Source organism: Haemaphysalis longicornis, unplaced genomic scaffold, assembly GCF_048455015.1.
Source record: "Haemaphysalis longicornis isolate Haplotype H1 unplaced genomic scaffold, Haemaphysalis longicornis Haplotype H1 scaffold_2, whole genome shotgun sequence".
In the NCBI taxonomy this organism is placed as follows: domain Eukaryota; kingdom Metazoa; phylum Arthropoda; class Arachnida; order Ixodida; family Ixodidae; genus Haemaphysalis; species Haemaphysalis longicornis.
The window spans coordinates 233,458,786-233,479,763 of record NW_027526295.1 but is presented as its reverse complement, the minus strand read 5'-3'; the positions used below and the strand labels follow the sequence as shown (position 1 = coordinate 233,479,763).

The 20,978-nt window shown below is 45.2% G+C and overlaps 1 protein-coding gene and 2 non-coding genes across 3 annotated transcripts in view; 2 read left to right on the top strand and 1 right to left on the bottom strand.

The window, feature by feature from the left end:
• Positions 1-20,978, top strand: part of LOC144170125 (neuronal acetylcholine receptor subunit alpha-10-like) — a 176,706-nt gene that overhangs the window by 37,114 nt on the left and 118,614 nt on the right. The gene's annotated exons all lie outside the window — the stretch shown is intronic.
• Positions 19,722-19,793, bottom strand: Trnap-cgg (transfer RNA proline (anticodon CGG)). Its single transcript has one exon. It is a non-coding gene; the product is annotated as a tRNA-Pro (tRNA).
• On the top strand, positions 20,000-20,071 carry Trnap-agg (transfer RNA proline (anticodon AGG)). Its single transcript has one exon. It is a non-coding gene; the product is annotated as a tRNA-Pro (tRNA).

The window sequence follows — 20,978 nt, the reverse complement described above, 5'->3', positions numbered from 1 at the left end:
GAGCCTCTAGCGCGGCCTAATTGATTCACTGTCAGCGTTTCCCATTTATACGCGTCCACCCGTAGGCGAATAGCGGAGAAGATTGGGAGGCCGAATGAACAGCGCCTGCGCCAGTCGCGCTTGTGGGACAAAACAGAGCGGACAGGGTAACGTCGACACGGTAATAAAGCTTGATACGTGGCAGAACTTACTGGGTATGTCTTTCAAAGGCGAATTTGTCATACGTGTACCAGGCCATCGCAGTGGAGTACGCAGAATTTAATTTCGTGAGGACGTGGAGGAGGCCTGATGTGGGAGGCCATAAAGAGGGAAAAAGATCAAAGAACGGTAACGATAATAAAAACAACAATAAGGAATTAAACGCAAGACGGTACAAAGGGGAAAGACTAAATAAAAAGCTCCCTCTTTTCCCGGGCTGTCATGATTAAGCCAACGGTAGCGCAGGATGCGCGGCCAGCAGTTGGCGTGATTAGCATGGTGGTTTAACCAGGTGTTTCGAAACCTTTTTTTGTGTGCGAAAACCCCTTGATATATTTGCTTTAGATTGCTTTGTCGGCACCGTAGCAAAGCGTGCCGGCGGATGTAACGTTATGGGAAAGCGCCCTTTGACTAAACAGTACAACTAAACAGACTAGACTAAACAGTTTCAACTAAACAGACCAAATTAAACTGTTTAGAACGGCCGCGTTTTCAATTCCAGTTAAACTGCCCCATTCAGGGGCAGACCACTTAAGGAGCCCCCGAAAGCACTGCGCATAAGCGCTTTCACTCTGCTTCGTGCCAGGAATAACTGAGAAATCTATAGTTATCCCAAGCACAAAGCGACACTGCGTGATTTGCTCGACGCGGCAAACACAGACGGGGACTTTATTCCGGACCAAGTGAGCGCGTGGCAAAAGCCACTTATAATATATGCGCACTCTGGAGGCCTGGCCTGGCCTGGCGCCTGTTGTCGATACCGGCGCGGTGCCCATGCACGTCCTTTTAATGCGTAGCATTCTTTGCCGAGTACACCCACAGCCAGGAGTGTGTAACGCCCTGCATTTCCACAAAAACGCAGATTTCGCGAAAGTTCCTAATGTAATCGTTAGAATAATGCAAATGGAGATTAATGGTCGAACGAAATTTTGAACAAATAAAAACTAACATACATATTTAAAAAATTACGCAAAATGTCAAAACGTATCCCGCATGACATTTCCACAATAATACAGATTTCACAAAAGTTCCGCCTGTAATCGCTATAATAGGGTAAATGGAGATAATTGGTCAAACGAATTTTTGAAAAACTGGAAAAATAATAAAAATATAAAATAATTACGGAAAATGGCGAACCGTGTAACGCCCTGCATTTCCGCAATAATGCAGATTTCGCGAATGTTCTAAATGTAATCGTTAGCATAACGTAAATGTAGAGAATTTTTTGTACGAAATATTGAAAAACTGAAACATAAAAACAACATAAAAAATTACGGAAAATGTGAAAACGTATACCACATGGCATTTACACAATAATGCAGATTTCGCGAGAGTTCCACCTGTAATCGTTATTATAGCGTAAACGGAGAAAATTGGTTGAACGAAATATTAAAAACTGAAAAAATAATAAAAATATAAAATAATTACGGGAAATGGCGAACCGTGTAACATCCTCCATTTCCACAATAGGGCAGATTTCGCGAAAGTTCCACCTCTAATCGTTATAATATCGTAAATGGACATTATTGGTGGAATGAAATTTTTAAAAACTGGAAAAATAAGAAAAATATAAAATAAATATTGGAAAATGGCGAACGGTGTAACGCCCTGCATTTCCATAAAAATGCAAATTTCGCAAAATTTCCAAATTAATCGCTTTAGTAACGTAAATGGAGATAATTGGTTGGACGAAATTTTGAAAAACTAAGAAATGAGAAAAATATGGAAATATTACGGAAAAGGCCAAACGTCTACCGCATGGCATTTCCACAATAATGCAGATTTCGCGAAAGTTCCTTCTGTAATCGTTATAATAGCGTAAGTGGACATAATAGACCAAACGAAATTTTGAAAAAAAACTAAAAATAAGAAAATATTAAAAAATGACGGAAAATGGCAAAACGCATAACGCACGGCATTTCCACAATATTGAAGATTTCACGAAAGTTTCACCTGTAATCATTATAATAGCGTAATTGGATGTAATTGGCCGGACATGATCTAGAAAAAAACAAAAATGTGGCTGTAAAAAATTCACACTCAAGACAGCCGGCATAACAATCCTACGCATTGTTAGGTAATTCTCTGAATTTCTACAATTTTTTTTTTACTCGCAGGCACGCTGATTTCCTCGCTTCCTGCAGTGGTGCTGCGATGGTCACTGAAGCACAGCAAAGCGACACCTTTCTAGCACTCCCTTCATTCCGATGGCATATTTTCGGCCTAATGTGGCGATAGAGCCAGTTTTTTCGCAAGGGCTACCTCTCGTCCTGAGAAATACTTAAGCGTAATTTTTTGTTTGGTACTCTGTTTTGCGCTTTATCGTTTATACTCGATGACACTACCGGCTTGCGAACGGCGTCGCCGAATGAAGCGTGTGTGATGCACAATCATAGGGTACCGCGCTATCGACAACACTGATTCCTGGAGATGAACCACGAACCTTTATTCGTCTTGTTTATTTTGTATGCTACTTGATCACTGAGCTTATCTTTCAGCTGGCTTTCCGCTTCTGATAAAGTAGGCGATTTTTAAAGGGATCCTGCTACACTTTCAATAAGCGCTTTCACTCTTTCCTTCACGTCTGGAACCATTGCGAAAGCTACAGTCACCGCCAGCACGGAGCGGCACTGCGTGACTTGCTCGTCGCACCAGATGCGCCTTCCAGTTCTGCTTTGTTTTTGTGGCTTTTGTTTTAAGTTGATTTCGAAACGGAAAGAAAACCGGCCAACAGCCGCTACATGGCCTTAGTGACGTAATTCGAGCCGTAGAAGAACGTCAGGAAAGAGAGAAAAATCTTTTGAGCGAGTTTACAAGTTATCTGATGGACATACAGCAAGCAATTTTTGGTTGAGATTCTTTGCGACACCCCCCCCCCCCTCCCCATGGTGACTACGCTCTGCAAGCATTTAGGATTTCAAAAAATTGGAAAAAGTGTTGCAGGGTCCCTTAAAGGTTCACAAAAAAAAATACCTCGTCTTTTTTTTTTTTTTTTTTTTGCTGTCTACTTCCTTACTTAAAATGATCCAAAGACATACTACTTATACGAATTGTCGGTTCGCTCTGCACGTCGGCATTCGTCAAAATGACCCCTCTGGTTCCCATCGAAGATCGCCGAAAGATTATTCGCTAATTTTTAGAAGGCATTATTCACAGGGAAATTTCCCGGCTTACTAATGGGTCGATGGACGCTGTTAGCCGAGCGATTCATGCCTGCTGGGATGAAGAAGGGCGACTTACTGATGTCCAGTGGAGGGGAAGGACTACGTCCACAACGGAAGAGAAGGACCAGCTGGTTGTTGCTGCCGTGGTTGAAGACCTGTTCCGTAGTGCCAAAAAGTTTGGGAGGCCCTGAGCAGCGAATCATCGTACGGCAAAAAGTAGCGAATAATCTTTCGGCGATCTTCGATGCGAATCCGAGCTGCCATTTTGACGAATGTCGACGTGCAGAGCGAACACACAATTTAAATGAGTAGTAGTTTGTCTTTGCATCATTTTAGGCAAGGAAGTAGACAGCAAAAAAACCGAGATAATTTTCTTGGTGAACCTTGCAAATCGCCTACTTTATAGGAAGCGGAAATCGAACTGAAATGATCAGTTGCAGTGGTCAAGTAGAATACAAAATAAACAAGATGAATAAAGGCTCGCGATTCATCTCTCTGGCATTTTGTTGTCGATAGAGCGGCACCCTTGTACGTCATACACGTTTCATTCGGCGGCGCCGTTCGCAAGCCGGTAGTCTCATCGGGTATAAAAGATAAAGCACAATACAGAGTAACAACCAAAACATTCCGCGTAAGTATTTATCAGGACAAGAGGAGTATTGGCGCCTAAGCCGGCGCAATCGACACATTAGGACGCAAATCGGCCATCGGGATGAAAGATTACTACAAAAGCGTCGCTCTGCGGTGCTTCAGTGACCATCACAGCACCGCTGCAGGAAGGGAGAAAATCTGCGTGCCCGATGAATACGGATCTATGTACCACATCGCATGGGCCTTCCAAAACACCCAATCTGCCTCTGAAATTCCCAATCCGTCACCTCAGCAACGGAACGTTGCGCTAACCAGCTCTGACCTGAACAACCAGCTTACCAGCTTATGCTGGTCACCAGGGCTCGAGCAACGGCACAAGACTCTGGTGCATAGCGCTAAGGGCGCCACCACCTCAGGAAGCAAACTAACTTTTTGCTCCATAACAATAAAAGTTGTTCATCCTCCTCCTCCTCCTGTGAGTAAGAAAGGACGCGCATGCGCGCCGCGCCGGTCCCAACAACTGGCGCCAGGCCTCCAGAGTGCGCTTCGGTTGCTTTTGCCACGTGCTCGTATGGTCCGGAATTTACCCGGCTTTATCCGCGCGGAGGTGCCGGCGGGCGCGTAGGCGGTGCGGCTTTGTCACCTGCTTCGGGCGCAGCTTCGCGTCCATTGCGCGCTTCCTTCGCACGGCTTGATTAACTTGTTCGACAGCACCTCCTGGGTAACCCGGACCCGACGGAATTAAGTGGTCGTATGGCAAAGATACGTTAAGGATTGGTTTGCAGGGCGGGAAAACAAAATGTAGAGACCACATACAGACACCTGGCCGCTAGATAAACGCTACCTTTTGCGCACTGCTTGCCACGAATGGGACTCCGTTTTCTAAATTGGTAAATACCAATTCGGTTGTGGTTTTTATCAGCTGCTGGAGAGGGGAGAGCGCTTTTTGGCGCGAATCCCAGGTAACAGCTGGCAGAATCTCTGGTTTCACTCTTTGTAGAGGCACGTGTGTGAATTCAAGTGACGTCACATGGCCAATTGTTGTGGTGTCGTTTACAGCTTTGCTTTCCAACCCCCTTCGCAGCGTGGATTGGAGCCAATTTTTTTTGTTCACCAGCGCAATCAGCCGAACTATAAGACCTAAATTATTTCACCACTTCCGCTGCATCGTCGAGCCTAGGGTCATTCCTGCGGTACTGCAGCGCCGTAAGGCAAGCTGAGTGGGCTGTGACATGCAAGGGGACTATGTAAACCTTGCCTTTAAACAACGTTGCACATGACATGCCCCCTTAGAGCTGCTGCGAATCGGTAAGGGCGCCTTGAGTCCTACGAACGTAGCGCTCCACTGGTCGCTACAGTGCCCCCCGTCAAGCACGCATTGCGTCAAATCATCTCCTAGCATTGTCACTGGGAAATGAAGCGCATAGAGCGCGACGCGCTTGCTTCGTTAACCGCAGCCACGACGTCGCTGCGTCTTCGAGTACAGCTTCCGCTTCCAATTCCGCTCACGCTAGCCGCTGATAGGATATACCCTCATACTAGCTGCATGCGCACTTCACGAAAGGCGTTCAAGTATGGGAATAATTGTTACCAGTACAGAGAACAGCCAGTTTAAATACAGAATCTTTATTGTGAAACGCCAATCCAATACCTAATCCGATAATCCGATAAAGCTTGACGGGTGCAATGAAAATTATTCACACCCTCAAGGGGAATTTTCGCTGTCTTTAACTAACACCCTTACACCCTATAGCAAAAACACAATAAGACATTCTTTTAGGAGTGTTTATAACATCCTTAAGGGGAGTTGTTGCTGTCTGTAACTAACACCCTTGCAGCAAAACACGAGAAAACCCCTTAAATGAGCGTTTTGTTGTCTTTTTTGCTGAGAGGGTGTATATAATTTCATTTATTTACTTGAAGTAGTCACCAACAGCGCCGGGCCTGCCTTCTCGAGGGATGCACTGGGTACATGAGGTATATAAGGCATATAAACACACAGCATATAAGGACGAGTAGTCGATCAAAAATGGGCAAAAATAAATGTGTGATATGTACAAAGGTGGAGTGTCATCAAAGAGGGCAAAAACATTCTCTGAACAAGAGCTCGGAGGTCGTGGGTGGAGTATGCATTAGTGAACGCAAAGAAGCATAAGAAAGGTGGTGCTTTTGGTGAAGAAGTACGAGAACAGAGGGTAAAGTGCAGGAGCGACCTCCCGACAACATGCACACCTCTACAACAGGCTATTAAACGCATGTTGGCATCGGCTAGCTGGTTCCTTGGTGCAGTGTTCTGTCTACATAAAAGCAGCTATACGGGCGCAGTGGTCTGCTTGACACTCACAAGCGAACGGATGTCACAAGTCAAGGGTAGTCAAACTTTGAATGAACACGTTTAAAAAGGAAAACCATGTCCCGCCTGGAGCACCTAATAGATATTTTACCCAGATTCAGAAGCTTGAGAATCCCGCCGTGTCTACAATGGCTCTGTGGTGAGTAACGACGAAATACGATTCTAGTGAATCGCTCTGAATCCTTTCTAGTCGAAAGTACGACAAAGGGCTTAAACAATTCCAAATTGAACTGGCAAAGTCGAGCTTGGGTAAAATTAGGGCGTGGTAGAGTGAGACAAAGCATGATCGCTCCGTGAATTCACTGGTCGCCCGGGAAATCACGTCAAACGTACGGAGACAGGAGTCAGGTAGTTCGCATGCGAGTTGAAAGGTAGTTTTCCATCCATCATTACACCCAAATCACGCACTACAGTAGCGTGTTTTGCGGGTTCACCGAGCAGAGAGTACGCAAACATGATCGGGAAAGTCCTACGACTATACGATATCACGATAGTTTTGGAGAGATTCACCTTTAAATAGCTGCTGTCGCACCATGCCGAAACTGCGTTGGTGTCATTTTGCAAGAGAACCCGGTCGTCCAGTGAAGAAATCGCGCGATAGAGGTTCATATCATCGGCGTAGTTAGAGAGCGAACAGTGCCTAATAACGGGCTGGATATAATTAACAAAAACGTTAAAAAGAAGAGGGACGAGTGTCGAGCCTTGATGTACCCCTTAAATTATCGCGAAGGTCGGGAGGTAGTGCCTCCACAACAAACACAATTAGACCTGCCTTTTAAGTAACTGCCAAACCGATAGGCGGGAGCCACCCCCCCCCCCTCCCTTCCGGGGAAATCCCAGAGGAAGCTCGCGCCCCCGAGCACCCCCCCCCCCCCCCCTGGTCGCCGCCTATGGCCGAACTACTGGCAGTACTTGACGGATAGACTCCATGCGGACAATGTGCGAAACAGTAAGTCATAATCAACAGCGTTGAGGGCCTTGATGCAGTTGAAATATACCGTATCAGCCTGTTGGCGAGAGAGCCCTGGAGGTCTGATGTCGTTAAGAAAACAGGCGAGCTTTGATTCTACTGACCTTCCGGGCATGAAGCCGTGTTGGTTAGAGTTGATAAATGAACGCATTGCTGCCAAAAGGTATCGATGCATGACTTTTTCGAAGACTTTGTAAAATCAAGGCAAAAGGAAGATTAGCCCCCACTTTCCGGGGATTATGGCCCTTCCAGACTTCTGCAAAGCGAAGATAGCGGTTAGTTTCCAGTATGCTGCAGAATGTTGCTGAACAAGTGACAGACGTATGATATGACAGAGCAAAGGTGCAAAGACGACACAACAACCCTTCACGACGAAGCAACGAATGCTGTCGCATGCCGCTGACTTTTTCGTGGGTAGTTTGCTGATAGTGGTCACATCATTCTTGGGATTTGCATGGTGGTCACATCAGTGGTCACATCATAGTGGTCACATCATCTTGGGTTAGGGATTTGCAATACTGGCCCGTGAGATTGGAAACCCAATTCGCTGCCGCTGTCGGAAGACGTCGAGTAGGTCGAATAAAAATCGTAGGTCGAAAGAAGTTTGACTCTATTTCCAACCATCCGAGTAAAATACAGAATACAATAATAAAATTAAGTTGGTACACCAAAGAATTCTATCCAAGACACCCTTGTAATAGACAACGTAGAATATAGTCGGGAGTGTTTAGCTGAAAAATTCAACAGTTATTTTCGTCCTATTTTCGTTCCTCGTCCTACAAGTCATGCCTCGATTGTAGGCAATACAACCAGTCCAAAACTTCTCACTCTGTCTTTTTAACCCCTTGTACTGAATTGGAAATATATAATTTTCTTAGATCGTTAGACAAGAATACTGCAGCCGGGTACGATGACATTAAAGGCACAGCCATTAGTGCCGTAGCTGATCTCCTGAATTTTCCCCTGGCATATATATGCAAGGCTGCGTTTGAAACTGGCATATTTACAGAGATCATGAAAAAGGCAAGAGTAGTCGTCATTCATAAAGGGGGTCCTTGGAACAACATCAGCAACTACCGCCCCATTTAAGTTCTTTCTTTATTTTTAAAAGTACTTGAGTATCTTTTTAAAACACGTTTAAATACATTTTGAACATATCTCAAGATGTAGTATAAGAACAATATGGTTTCCGAGAAGGTAAATCCACTGAGATGGCTCTACTGAACCTAAAAGACAAATTAATTAGTTTTTTCGAAACACAATAGTTCACTCTGGGTCTATGTCTAGATTTCATAAAGGCGTTTGATTCGATTAAACATGATGTGCCGTTTCTAAAACTGCCTTATTACTCAATTAGGGGCGTAGCTTTGAAGCTGCTTAGAAGTTATTTAACCGGTTGCTTACAATAGATTCTTATTAATGGTTACCGATCTTCTTTAAGAACATAAATTCTAGAGCCATTATTGTTTATTATATATATTAACGACATTGTACACATGCCACGAACACCAGATATCATCTTGTATGCCGACGATACCAGTGTATTTTAGATGCGACGCCTCTCTTGCTCTGAGGCATATCCCTCCTGCGTCGTTGTCGCGGCGTCCGGCCGCATCCCTCCTCCGTTCTTCTCTCCCACAGCTGTGTGCAACACTCTCACTCCGGCTCATTAGCATACCACAGCTGGCGCGCTTGTTTGGACGCGCTTCGCTGCATAACGCTGCATTAACAACTGCTCCGGCGCGCGCAAGTGCGCTCATGCGCGACGCACACCACCTGCGCATGTGCAACTCTCCCCCGTTCTTCTCTCCGACAACACTCTCACTCCGTCGCGTTAGCATAACAACAACAGCTGCGCGCGAGCTTCGCTCCGCTCGCGTCTGCTCCGGTGCGCAAGTGCGCGCATGCGCGACTCTCCTCCGCTGTCTCCTCTCCTTCAGGCGCTGTGAATATAAAGCGGATAGCGCGCTGCGGCGGTTCAGTCAGCGCTCGCTCTCGTTCGACTCCGCGTGACTTTGCTTGACGACTCCGTGCTTGACTTGATTCTTCCGATGAAGACGTGATGGAAGCGACGGTCCCTTCAGCGAGTGGGCTGACACAATACAATACCAGCGTCAGCGCAAACGCTCAAGGCAACGTTACGACCAATTGAACCCCCCGATGCGTCGCATCACATCAGGGTTCCCTCGCGGGAAGATGGGCGTAATTTTTTCTCTGGTAGGCAGTTGGGCAGTATTAATACGGCTGTTACACCTGGTCCTGGTTAGGTGACTTGACAATTTGGTGACAGGTGAATCAATTGCAGCTAAACGTTGCAAAAACTAAATACGTAGTGTTCAAGCCTAGAAATAAACCGGATGACAATGAAATCCAACTACGTTTTCAAAATTGTGTTGTAGAATGTTGTCTATTCATACAAATTCCTTGGAGTTGCATTCGAAGAAAGCCTGACATGGACACCACATATACATAAGGTACATTCAAACGTGTCAAGATCTATAGGAATGTTATGTAAAATTGGACTGCTAGTTTCTAAAACTTAGTTACGACAATTGTATTACGCACTGGTGCAATCTCATTTGCACTGCTGCTTGATAGTATGGGGCACCACAACTACATCGAAGATTAAACGAATAACAGCGCCACAAAAACGAGCTGTTCAATGTATTGAACATCTTCATTACTTGGAAAATACCTCAACTGCGTTCTGTGAACCTAAATTTCTAAAAATTACGCAGCTTTTTGAATTTAAGCTCTCAATACGCATTTGTAACGAAATCAAACTCGATGAATCCACCTTTTATAGACAGTATCAACCGCCCAACATTTAGACACGAACTATACAAAACCCCAGTGATTAGGACAAATTATGGGACCCAAACATTTGCTAATTTAATACCCTGTTTCCTCAACAAACATCCTGACATCCCGAAAATGGTACACGAGTCCCCTTTAACACATGCCTTCAAACGCGGTGTTAAGCAGTACCTTCTTACTCGGCCTATGGAATGAACTCTGCTGATTGTCGTACACGCGGATTGGTAGTTGTTTTACACTTCTGTGTATTTGTTTGGCCGAATTGTTCTTTCTGTGAAGTTTTTTGGTATTCATTTTGTTTTCGTGCATTCTGTACTTTGTTTGTTTGCTGCTACCGCTGTTAGCAATGCTCATGTACGGGTGAATGGGCCTTAGGCAGAGTCCATCGGCCTTTAGACCACTCACACGAGAAATATTTGTCTGAATGAATCATTTCCGAAATCTAAAAAAAAAAAATGACGTGAGAGACGTTCACAAACCCCTCCCGGGTCAGGCGCGAAAATGTCACTGTTCTGAAGGATTACGCTTTCGCGTGCGTGACGAGGGCAGTGGGTAATAGATGACTCAGTTTAGTCAGTAAACGTCTTTTTGTCCCGGGCAAGAAGCTTTTAAAGACGATGGGCTTTCTTGGGCTACTTCAAGCCAGAAACTTTGGTCCGTCTGTCTGTGGATCGATTCAGCCACCCGGCCAAAGTGAAACCGGGTCTGCGCAATAGTCTTATATACTCACAGCCAAATCTAAACGTCGAAGTCCGGTTTATATGTTCTGATAATGTTCATACTTGTAAACATACATTGTTGAACAAGAACACGACATTACACAAATGTAAGCCAGAAAATTAATACAAAACGGATATTAACAGTAATCCCTTATAAACAAAATCATAGATGCCTGATTTTTGCGAAATGAAGTACTACATCCACTGCAGAAAAAAAAAAAAGATTACATTGCTGCCTGCTGTCGCCCGCGCCACTATAGCTTCTGGTGGCATTTTAAGAAATCAAGCGCGAACAGTTACGAAAGGATCCACTAGACAGGTTCCACGTTCTGCTTGGAACGCATGTGGACTAGGGCAAAGCGGTTCTATAAGCGTTGAAGTAGGGCTCCTCGATCCACGCGCGTGTCCGCCGTACGGCAGCACTGGTATCGAGGCACCCGGCCTGGAGCAGTGGAACGCGGTAAATTTAAATTGACTTGAGCAAACCTTTAGCGTGTTTACCTTGGGAGGAGCGCGACGCAAGGGGAACCACATGAGGGATGAGGGGGAAAGCGAAGGGAGGCACTTACTTGGCAAATGGCGACAAAGACTATGGTCTTTTCTCGACATTTGCAACGAAAGGAGCAGATTTATCGCTAAGCACCGCCATTCCTTGAAACTTGCGAGAGAAGACGGGTCATCGTGAGCCTTAAACAAGCGGTGGAACTGACATTTTCTCCGAAGCGCGCCCCGCAGCTATAGAGTGATTGAACCAAAATAGAAACTTAGTGGAGCGATTTCGACGCTTTTGGATGTGCTGGTCCCCGTTTGGGATGTGTTGGAGCAGTATGGGGTAAGGGGATGACACAAAGCACCGCTGTAATCACAGCAACATTTTTTTAGATTCCATTTAAAGCTAGGAAAACGACGCATTGGAGCGGGATTCGAGTTTGCGTTAGTTTAAAACCACAAATTATATTGGGAGGCCTCACGCACCCTCGGATACCTGCGCCGCAACTTTAAATTAGCCTCGCCAGACATTAAGAAGTTAGCTTATGGAACTTATGTGCGATCTAAATTAGAATATGTTTGCTCAATCTGGCACCCCTCACAAACTTATCTTACTAACGATTTAGAACGGGTTCAAAACCGCGCTGCCCGTTTTATTTATTCCCAATACTCAAACAATATACTCTGCACTGAAAGAATCATTGAACCTACCGTCACTTGAATCTCGTCGTATCATTTCTCGGTTGTGTCTTCTGCATGCTTTCTATTATCATCCTAAATCACGGCAGGCCCTGCTTCAACCACCACACAGAACTTCATCCCGCATAAACCACAGCCATCCTATCGCACCTATAAATGGACACACATCTGCAATGATCACCTCCTTCTTTCCCAATGGGATTACACTCTGGAATAAACTACCCGATAATTTAGTAACATGCATTAACCGCCCAACTTCCGCAATAAACTCAAAATTTACATGTCACAATCTAACTGAATTTGCTGTCCTCCTGCCAGTTTTTTACAATAATTTCGAAGTACTGTTTAAAATGTTTCATAGTCACCTCTGAAGGTTTACCCTTGTACATTTATAAATGTACAAGGGTAAACATTACAAGTAAACGTATACGTTTACTTTGCACTTGGTAATGTTTACTGTATGCTTTGCATTTTGTACCCTTTGTGTTACTATTCTTGTCTGAATGTTTACCCTTGGTACCCTTCGAGTTTTGTTGCGTTGTTTTTTATACCTTGTAACGCGCCCTCCCGTATGTAATGCCTTCGGGCCTTTAAGGTGGAATAAATGAAATAAAATAAAATGAAATATCACTGCGGTGTTTACGGCAATGGGCTCTAAACTGTCTACAACATCAACCGTGAAGCATGTTGGCGCTCACAGTGCCGGGATATCCGATCCACATGTCAGTGCTAATGCTATCGCGTTCTCTACATCATAAGGAGTGCTTAGGTGTGCTAACGTTATTTTTTGCGACACTGACTTGAATTACTGCAGCCGTTTGCCAACAAAATTGACATCACATTCTTTCCAACTCAAGCGCAAGCGCAACTCTTCTGCAAAACCTTAGTTCCTGCATGACGTGAATCCCCGCAAACGCCTACGTCTCTCCTTAAATCAATGTCTCTGTAAACATGGTCTACACAAACACAGACTGGCGAGGTTGGCAAGGTTTCAAATTAATTTATCACACAGTTACCTCCCGTGTCTTTCAACGTTCCCCGGGACACATTACCACCCCAATAAAAAATGGGTCTGTGTTTCCCGAACGAGCTCCAGCCGATGTCTTCAACCTGTTCCTTTGCGACATGAAGTATTGCGTTCGCCAGCCCACATATAAGCAGTCGTTTTTTCCCACTGAAACTCATTCAGACTGCTGTTGCGTAAACGGAAGACGCTCGCCTGCAACTCGAAACGAGTTACGCCTGATTGCGAATTTGGTGAAGTGCTTAATTCGTAAAGAGCGAGTTTCCTCACGCCAACGTCGGCCCGTTGGTCTGGTGGTATGATTTTCGCTTTAGGTGCGAGAGGTCCCGTGTTCAAATCCCAGACGGGTCCGGACATTTTTATTCTTTATTTGCCTTTGAAGCATATCGTGTACCATAAATATGCCTGGCCATTTTTTATTCGAATAAAAAATTATGAACAGTACAAAAAATTGGCCGCGTATCTGCTCCTTTCGTTGCAAATGCCGTCAAAAGACGACAGTCTTTATCGGCTTTTGCGAAGTAAATGCCTCTCTTCGCTTTCCCGCTCACCGCTCATGTTGTTCCTCTTGCGCCGCGCTCCTCCCAAGGTAAAGATGCCAAAGGTTTGCTTAAATCATTTGAAATTTCCCGCGTTCCACTGCTCCAAACCGGGCGTCTCGATGCGAACGCTGCCGTACGGCGAAGGGGCGCGTTAATCTAGGCGCTCTACTTCAACGTTTATAGAACCGCGTTTCCCGACTCCACGTGCGTTGCAAGCAGAACGTGGAACATATCTAGTGGAACCTTGCGTAACTGTTGCCGGTTGATTTCTTAAAATGGCACCAGAAGCTATAGTGGCGCGGGTGACAGCAGGTGACAGCGGAGTGAATTCTTTTTCTGCAGTTGATGAAGTATTTACTTTCGCAAAATCAAGCATGTTTGATTTTTTTATGAAGAAACACTGCAAATATCACTTCTGTGTTGATTTGTTGTCTCATATTTGCGTAATGTCTTGTTCTTTTTCAACAATGTTGACAAGTATGAACATTACACCGGACATAGACGGGTAGATGTAGCTGTGATTATATAAGACTATTGCGCAGGCATTGTTTTGCTTTGGCCGGGTGGCTTAATTGAGTCACAGACAGACAGACGGACAGACAGAAAGTCAACAGACAGACCAAAATGTCTGGGTTTAAGTAGCCCAAGAAAGACTATCGTCTTTAAAAGAGAAAATCCGGTAAGTTCGGGATTCGGTAGGTCAAGTAGAACTTCTGAGAAGTAGTTTGTAAGCGCCGACATACCAAGCGTTTTTCTACGTGCTTGTTCGAGTTGCGATAACGAAGTATCAGGTTAACAACGCTTATGGTAAAAGTTCTGGTCACACGGATGTCGTCTTTCGCTTCCTTTTGTGTACTCCCCAGAAATTTAACAAACCCGAGATGAGTTCAGGAGCGTTTTATGACGATCCCGAGTGATTGCTATGTTTTAGGTATATGAAGCCATAGCCACAAAAAAAGAAAAATTAAGTACGACCCAACAGGCGTGCTTTCAATTTTAGCGTAACCAAAATTATGAGTCGTTGAATTCACCAGTGCACTGGAGCCTTTTATGAATTAGATATTTAATATTACTTCATCAAGTTAATTATACGAATGGCCGTTTCATCAGTATTTGGAAATCAGTCGTTGGCGTGACCAGTCCATATCAGTCTTTGACACGGCCGCTCTGTAGGTCGCGCTGTAATGTGGGAGAGTTCGTGGGACGCCCACACAGGGGGTCGGAAATTTCAGTGTTTGCTGAAGCTTAATGTTAATTTCGATCGGTGGATTGATAGATCTATCTATCGATGGATTGATTGATTGATTGATTGATTGATTGATTGATTGATTGATTGATTGATTGATTGATTGATTGATTGATTGATTGATTGATTGATTGATTGATTGATTGATTGATTGATTGATTGATTGATTGATTGATTGATTGATTGATTGATTGATCGATCGATCGATCGATCGGACTTGTTTATATTATGATTAACCGCTCAGTGAACCTTAACCAAACTCCTTCCGTTGGCTTTGTGAGGGCGTAAATTATTTTCCGAGTGAATAAAACATGTACCACACGGTTTGTTTTTCTTTTTGCTCAGTAGACGCCTTGCCGCAGCACCACCACCACACAAAGTCTTTTGTGAACGCCAACTACACCATACATCAACACTGCAGCAATGCCGGCCCTGACAGTTGGCAAAGGTCACTGCGACTGCACTACTAACGAAAGAAGAATTGCAGCCTATCCATCAATACGGCTGCACAAGCCAGTGCACCAAGAGACGAGATTCCTTGCGCACTCTTGCCGCTTGCAAAGACTTTCGCGGCAATTGCCATTCACTGACTTCTAATTGCCATCTTTAACTCGTGAGAAAAGGCGGTAATTTAAAACTACTCATAAGCGCTTCCCTGAATAATGAGCTGTTTATTAATATTACATGGAACTGAATTATCCGTCCTTGAAACCGGTTTTCCTTGCGGGCACAAAGCGTCGCAGATGCGTAAACAAAATTTCACTTCTTTCTCCCAGCGGCTCGTTCGGTATCAGCGTGGTGTCGGCACCCCGGTCGTTCGGTCAGCCCTTGGGTGCTTTCCCCGAAGGACCCTCGATGAGCGCTTAATAATGCAGCCAAGAAAGCGCCGCCCGGAAGTCGCCGTTAGAAACGAGCCTCTCTGTTTGTCTTCCCGGTCGCGCGCTTCCGCGGGCGTCCTTTTCAATAGCAGCGGCAGATAAGGCGGGACATAACCGTTTCGTGGCCGTGGCAAACACGCCGCAGCCAGCCCATCGATCGGAATCACCGGCCACAAAGACAATAGCGCCGAGGAAATCCTGCAGCGTCCGGAAGCACAAACGGCCCCGGTGGCGGCTTGTTTGTTCAGCAGTACCCCGCTTAACATGAGTAGCATCCAACCACCGAATTCTGCGCGAAAATAAGGCGCTAAAGGCGGTTGTTGTGGTTGCTTTTTATTCTGCCTCTGTTCACGCCTGAAGGGGGACCGAATGGAATTTGTCATACTTAACTTTTGTTTGTGTCTGTGCGTGATTGCCGTGCTTCTGAGTAATTCCAGAACCTCTTGAGTTTAGTCCGACTCTGGAAACTGGATCTTGTGGCCCGAGGTTATGGAGCGCGACATTACGACTCTGAAGCAACTTCAAGGGCAGATGCTTTTTGTAAACGACGGCACGGGCGTCGAGCGTCGAAGGATGAAAGGAATGCAGTAAAGCGGTTCTTAAAGGGGTTACCAAAATGGAATCATAGAAGGGCTTTCGAGCGATTTTTCACTGCGTGTACGTAGCGCATACAATGAAGCGCAGAAGCGGCAATTTCTAGTGGTCATATGTTAACTTTAAATCAGATATGCTACATACCAGTGCAAAACTTTAATACTCAACCAGGACTTGGGAACGAACATGCTAAGTTAAGTCATAAACATTTTTGTAAATTTTAAGAAAACAGCGAATGTTCGGAAGTTTAGAAACGCTTGCATTACGACATATTAAGCACAAAGAAACAGAAAAAAAACCCTCATTAGAGCAATAAGTAAACCAAAAGGGAAATGTTAAACGGACGCGTTCCGCTCATAATTATAAAATTGTAATTTTTAAAATTTTGAAACTGTGAAAGAATAATGTTCCTCCCAAAGAAACCGAATATGTTGGGATCAGTTATCTCCAATTAACCAAGTTTTCATACTGTTTTGTCGTTAACAGCGGACGGGGGCTGTGAAGCTGTCGTTAGTTTCTGGTCTCACATGTCATCCATACTCCGGAAACTCTTGCGTTTTTACGGAACGATAAATTTATCGCCTCAGATTAACATTTTACCTCTGAGAATCGCTACAAGTACAGCCGTTAGAATTAAAATCCAAGCCACTCAATTCTAACTGCCTTGCTAGGGAGGTAGAATAATGGTTAAAGAAATGAAGCAAGAGCCACTACTCTCTCCCAAATACGCCGACATGAAATTTTCCTGCAGAAGATGGCGGTAATTATAGGAATAGAAGAAAGACTGGAAAAGGGAGAAATATAGGGGGAGAAAACAAGCAATGAAAGTGGCATGGCATCGCTAAGATCTCAATGCTAGGCTTGGTTGCGCACAAACTCCAACGGAAAGCCAACGGAAAAGCCCACTAAAAAGCCCTGCTTCTTGGTGGAAACAGGAGACAATCATCCGAGGAAAGCTGAAGCATTAGAAGAGCCTGTAAAATGACACGATGCTTTTCCCTGTTTAATGAACACACAGAAGCTCCGCGGTTTATAGAATAGCAGATTCAGCGCAACGAGGTCAACAGACAGGGAAATGCACTGAGTGCGGGCTAACGTGCAAGCACAGCCTGTGCGTCGACGCAAAAGCAGTGACATGTCAGCTACCGAAAATTCCGCAGAGTGGGTTGATCGTAATACTGTGAGAAAAGAGAACTGACTGACAGTCAGTCAGCCACCTGCACGTTGTGCTACCCTTACCAGAGGGTAGCCGGCTTCGCGAGCACCTGTCGCGAGCGGTGGGAAACTGCGTTGTCCAGCGCATAACTCGCCGACTAGGTCATGCTGACGGAGAGGGCGGAGCGCGCGAAGACGGCGTTTGGACTTCTGGTCTAAGAAGCTACCCCCACGCATAGAAATGCTCTATAAAAGTTCCCTCTCTCTGTCTGTCTGTCTGTCTGTCTGTCTGTCTCTCTCTCTCTCTCTCTCTCTCTCTCTCTCTCTCTCTCTCTCTCTCTCTCTCTCTCTCTCTCTCTCTCTCTCTCTCTCTCTCTCTCTCTCTCTCTCTCTCTCTCTCTCTCTCTCTCTCTCTCTCTCTCTCTGCTGCGAGCGTCTTCCTCTCCCGGAACCCCACAGTGAGAGAGGCTACAATTGCAAAAATGACTTCCCAGCTAGTGTTCGCGATGGCTTCACAACCGATCGTTCTCCTGTGAATTAATCTTCGTATCGCTGATGCAGTGTTTATAGAGAACACTTAGCTCTTTCACTTGCCCATTCGAACGCTGTACCTTTATAAACAATAGACTTTCTTGAGATACCTAAACGCAAAGTTTTTGGTCTGTCTGTCACTCGATTCGGCCGCCCGGCGAAAAAAAAAGAAAGTGTTCAAAGATCGCTCGAACACCAGGTATATATGTAAGCAAGACCATGTTATGAACTACTAGAACTGCTGCCATAACCCATACATGTATAAATTATTCAGGGCAATAAAAGCCTCAGGAATATTTCAGGCAAAATGCAAATACATAGCCGAGGGTACCAGCGTTCTTTGGGATTCCCGTTGCATTGGTTTGTACAATGCCAAACGAAAAAAAAAAAGCGCGTTGAGAATGGTGTTGAAGAGAGCCTAGCTAGAAAATACGAAAACAAAAGAGTTCGAGCTCGAGCTCCTCTAAGAACAACAGCTACAAAAGTTCCCCACAGATCACGTGCCAGCATTGCGAACGCGGAAAAATGAAACTCAATTAAACGCACCTCCATTGCATTCTTTACGGGAGGAGCGAGTGGAAAGGGAAAGAGGGTGAGGGTGGAAGGGTTGATAGGAGAGCGTGTTATGTAACAGAGGCAGCAGAAGACTGGCGTCATCTGCTGACATTTGCAACGAAGCAAGCAGATACGCGTCCAATTTCTTTTTTATAACAAGTCGCAGCAGAGCCATTTGGATTACACGCGGAGCTGGCTCTTGCTTCACACTGTCTGTGGAATACTAATACAGGGTTCATTTCATGACGCGGCGTTGAACTGACGTAAACGTCATCCATCTCCACTTCGGAGTACTCACGGGGGCTTTCCTCGCACCGCTCGCTTTACGAAGCAGATGAGGGCAGCCAGCGTCTTCTATCTCAAGAGTGGCTGCAGGAACTTGCCTCGTACTCTCCCTGTGGAGTTTCCAAAGTATTTGAAACAGGAACAGAAATAACCAGAACAAAACACGTCACCGTAAATCTACGCTTCGGCGCGTCCACTCAAATATCCAAATACAAGCACGAGGCAAAAATATGCAGATGATATCGAATCCACGGTGAAATAAAAAAAAACATATCCCTGTTCGAACACGGATACAAATAATAAGAAAGCAGGGAAAAATAACAAGGCACCAAGAAGAAAAATGCAGTGCTCCCTACGTTGTGCGCTTTAAAAATACAAAAACCTATTCATTCAAGTAACGACGTATCGTTCAAATATATTTCTTTTTTTTTTCCTTATAGCGTAAGACGTAAAGCGTACTGCTTGATGCCTTGTTATTTTTTCTCGACTTCTATTTCATTATTTTCGGGCACCTCCAACGTCATTTTTTATTTACCGCTTTCACTTTTCTTGGGCTTTGCTACCGACTGTATATTTTACCACGTGCTTCTTGCGTATTGTTGTGTACGACATGAAGCCTACAGCAGCGCGACTAACACTACACTTTCAGATATTGCGGTGCTCCTACAAATAATGTGATGTGGGCCTAAACTGTAAATTACCAATTAATTATGCCCGCTACTTATAGCAATGTGCTCAAAAATAATCGACTACGGCCAAGCATGAATAAATGGAAACCTACAGGAAGTCGGGACCCTCGAAAATTCAAGAGAGGAAGGCGTCCAGACTGCGATGAACTAGTAGGCAACGGGGAAAGAAAACCTACAGCCTTGAGGTTTAGTTCCCTCTACGCGGGAAAAAAAATAAAAGGAGGGCTCGTCCGGGATTTGAACCCGGGACCTCTCGCACCCGAAGCGAGAATCATACCCCTAGACCAACGAGCCAGACGAAGTAGCGCCGTGATTGCGATGAAGCTAAACATATAATTTAAAGATTCTTGTTTAGTTACGCTTTTTCCGCATGACGTGGAATGTCTCCCCCACTGTGCGGTGTGTTTCTGGCATTGTGCCCAATGGCTGCGTAGCATAGCCGATGTCCTCACCTCTGAAGAGCCGTTATCAAACTTTCCTTGAAGGCACGTCGGCATCGCGGCTCGTTGGTCTAGGGGTATGATTCTCGCTTAGGGTGCGAGAGGTCCCGGGTTCAAATCCCGGACGAGCCCTGTCTTTTTTTTAGCTACTTTATAATGGGCGGATTTTTGCAACCAAACGGCAAAGCAGAGCCAAATCGACAGGCTTTATAAATATGTTTCAGAAATAAATTAAGCAGGTTTCTGGTTAATGTAATATTAGTCTAAAATTGCATTATTCCGTGCACGCACAGCGCTCGTCGTACCCTGTACATACCCGTCGTACCCTGTACCCTGCACGGCGCTCGTCGTACCCTACGTTCTTTGCTTATTCGCCAAATGTGCGGCCGGACAACACAAAGGGTAAAGTGGGCAGCTCCTGAGCCTCCTACCCTTGTCCCATCTGTTACGAAGTCGTGGGTCACTAGGTGATTGAGAGGTGCTTTGCTGAAAACCCGCCGCAAATCTAAACCAGATAAGCAGATTGAAAGAAAAAAAAAAGCTAATTCCATCTGCAGATTTCACTTTTGGGTACGGGACGGTTCTCGCACCGTCTGAAAAACGTTGCGGGAGAGTGCGTTGTAGTACGCATGTAACAGGCGTGTATGCCTGTGAGCCGTAATAAGCGGGCAAAGTGAAGACAGCGCATGCAACGTGAATCATTCCACGCGTCCTGCTGAGCGCAACGCAGGGGCTCACAGTACCCCGTTGTCTCGTGGCAGATGTAATGTCGACCAAAGTGGTCGGTGCTCAAATATGAGGTTGCGGGCTGCGGAACAGACGATAACGGGAGGTGGGCACGTCGCGGGCCATTGCGAAGAAGCTGTTGTCCCCCTTACTACGATAAGACCAGTGTACGTGTTTCGCAGTTTTGCAACGCCCCAGGAGAGGGACGGCTCCGAAGCTTTATCAATCGAAAAAGAAGCGAATGCTTGCGTTAGCAGACATTCAGTGGCACTCTCAGATAAAAAACTTGGTTATCTCCGCAGGAGTGGGCTGA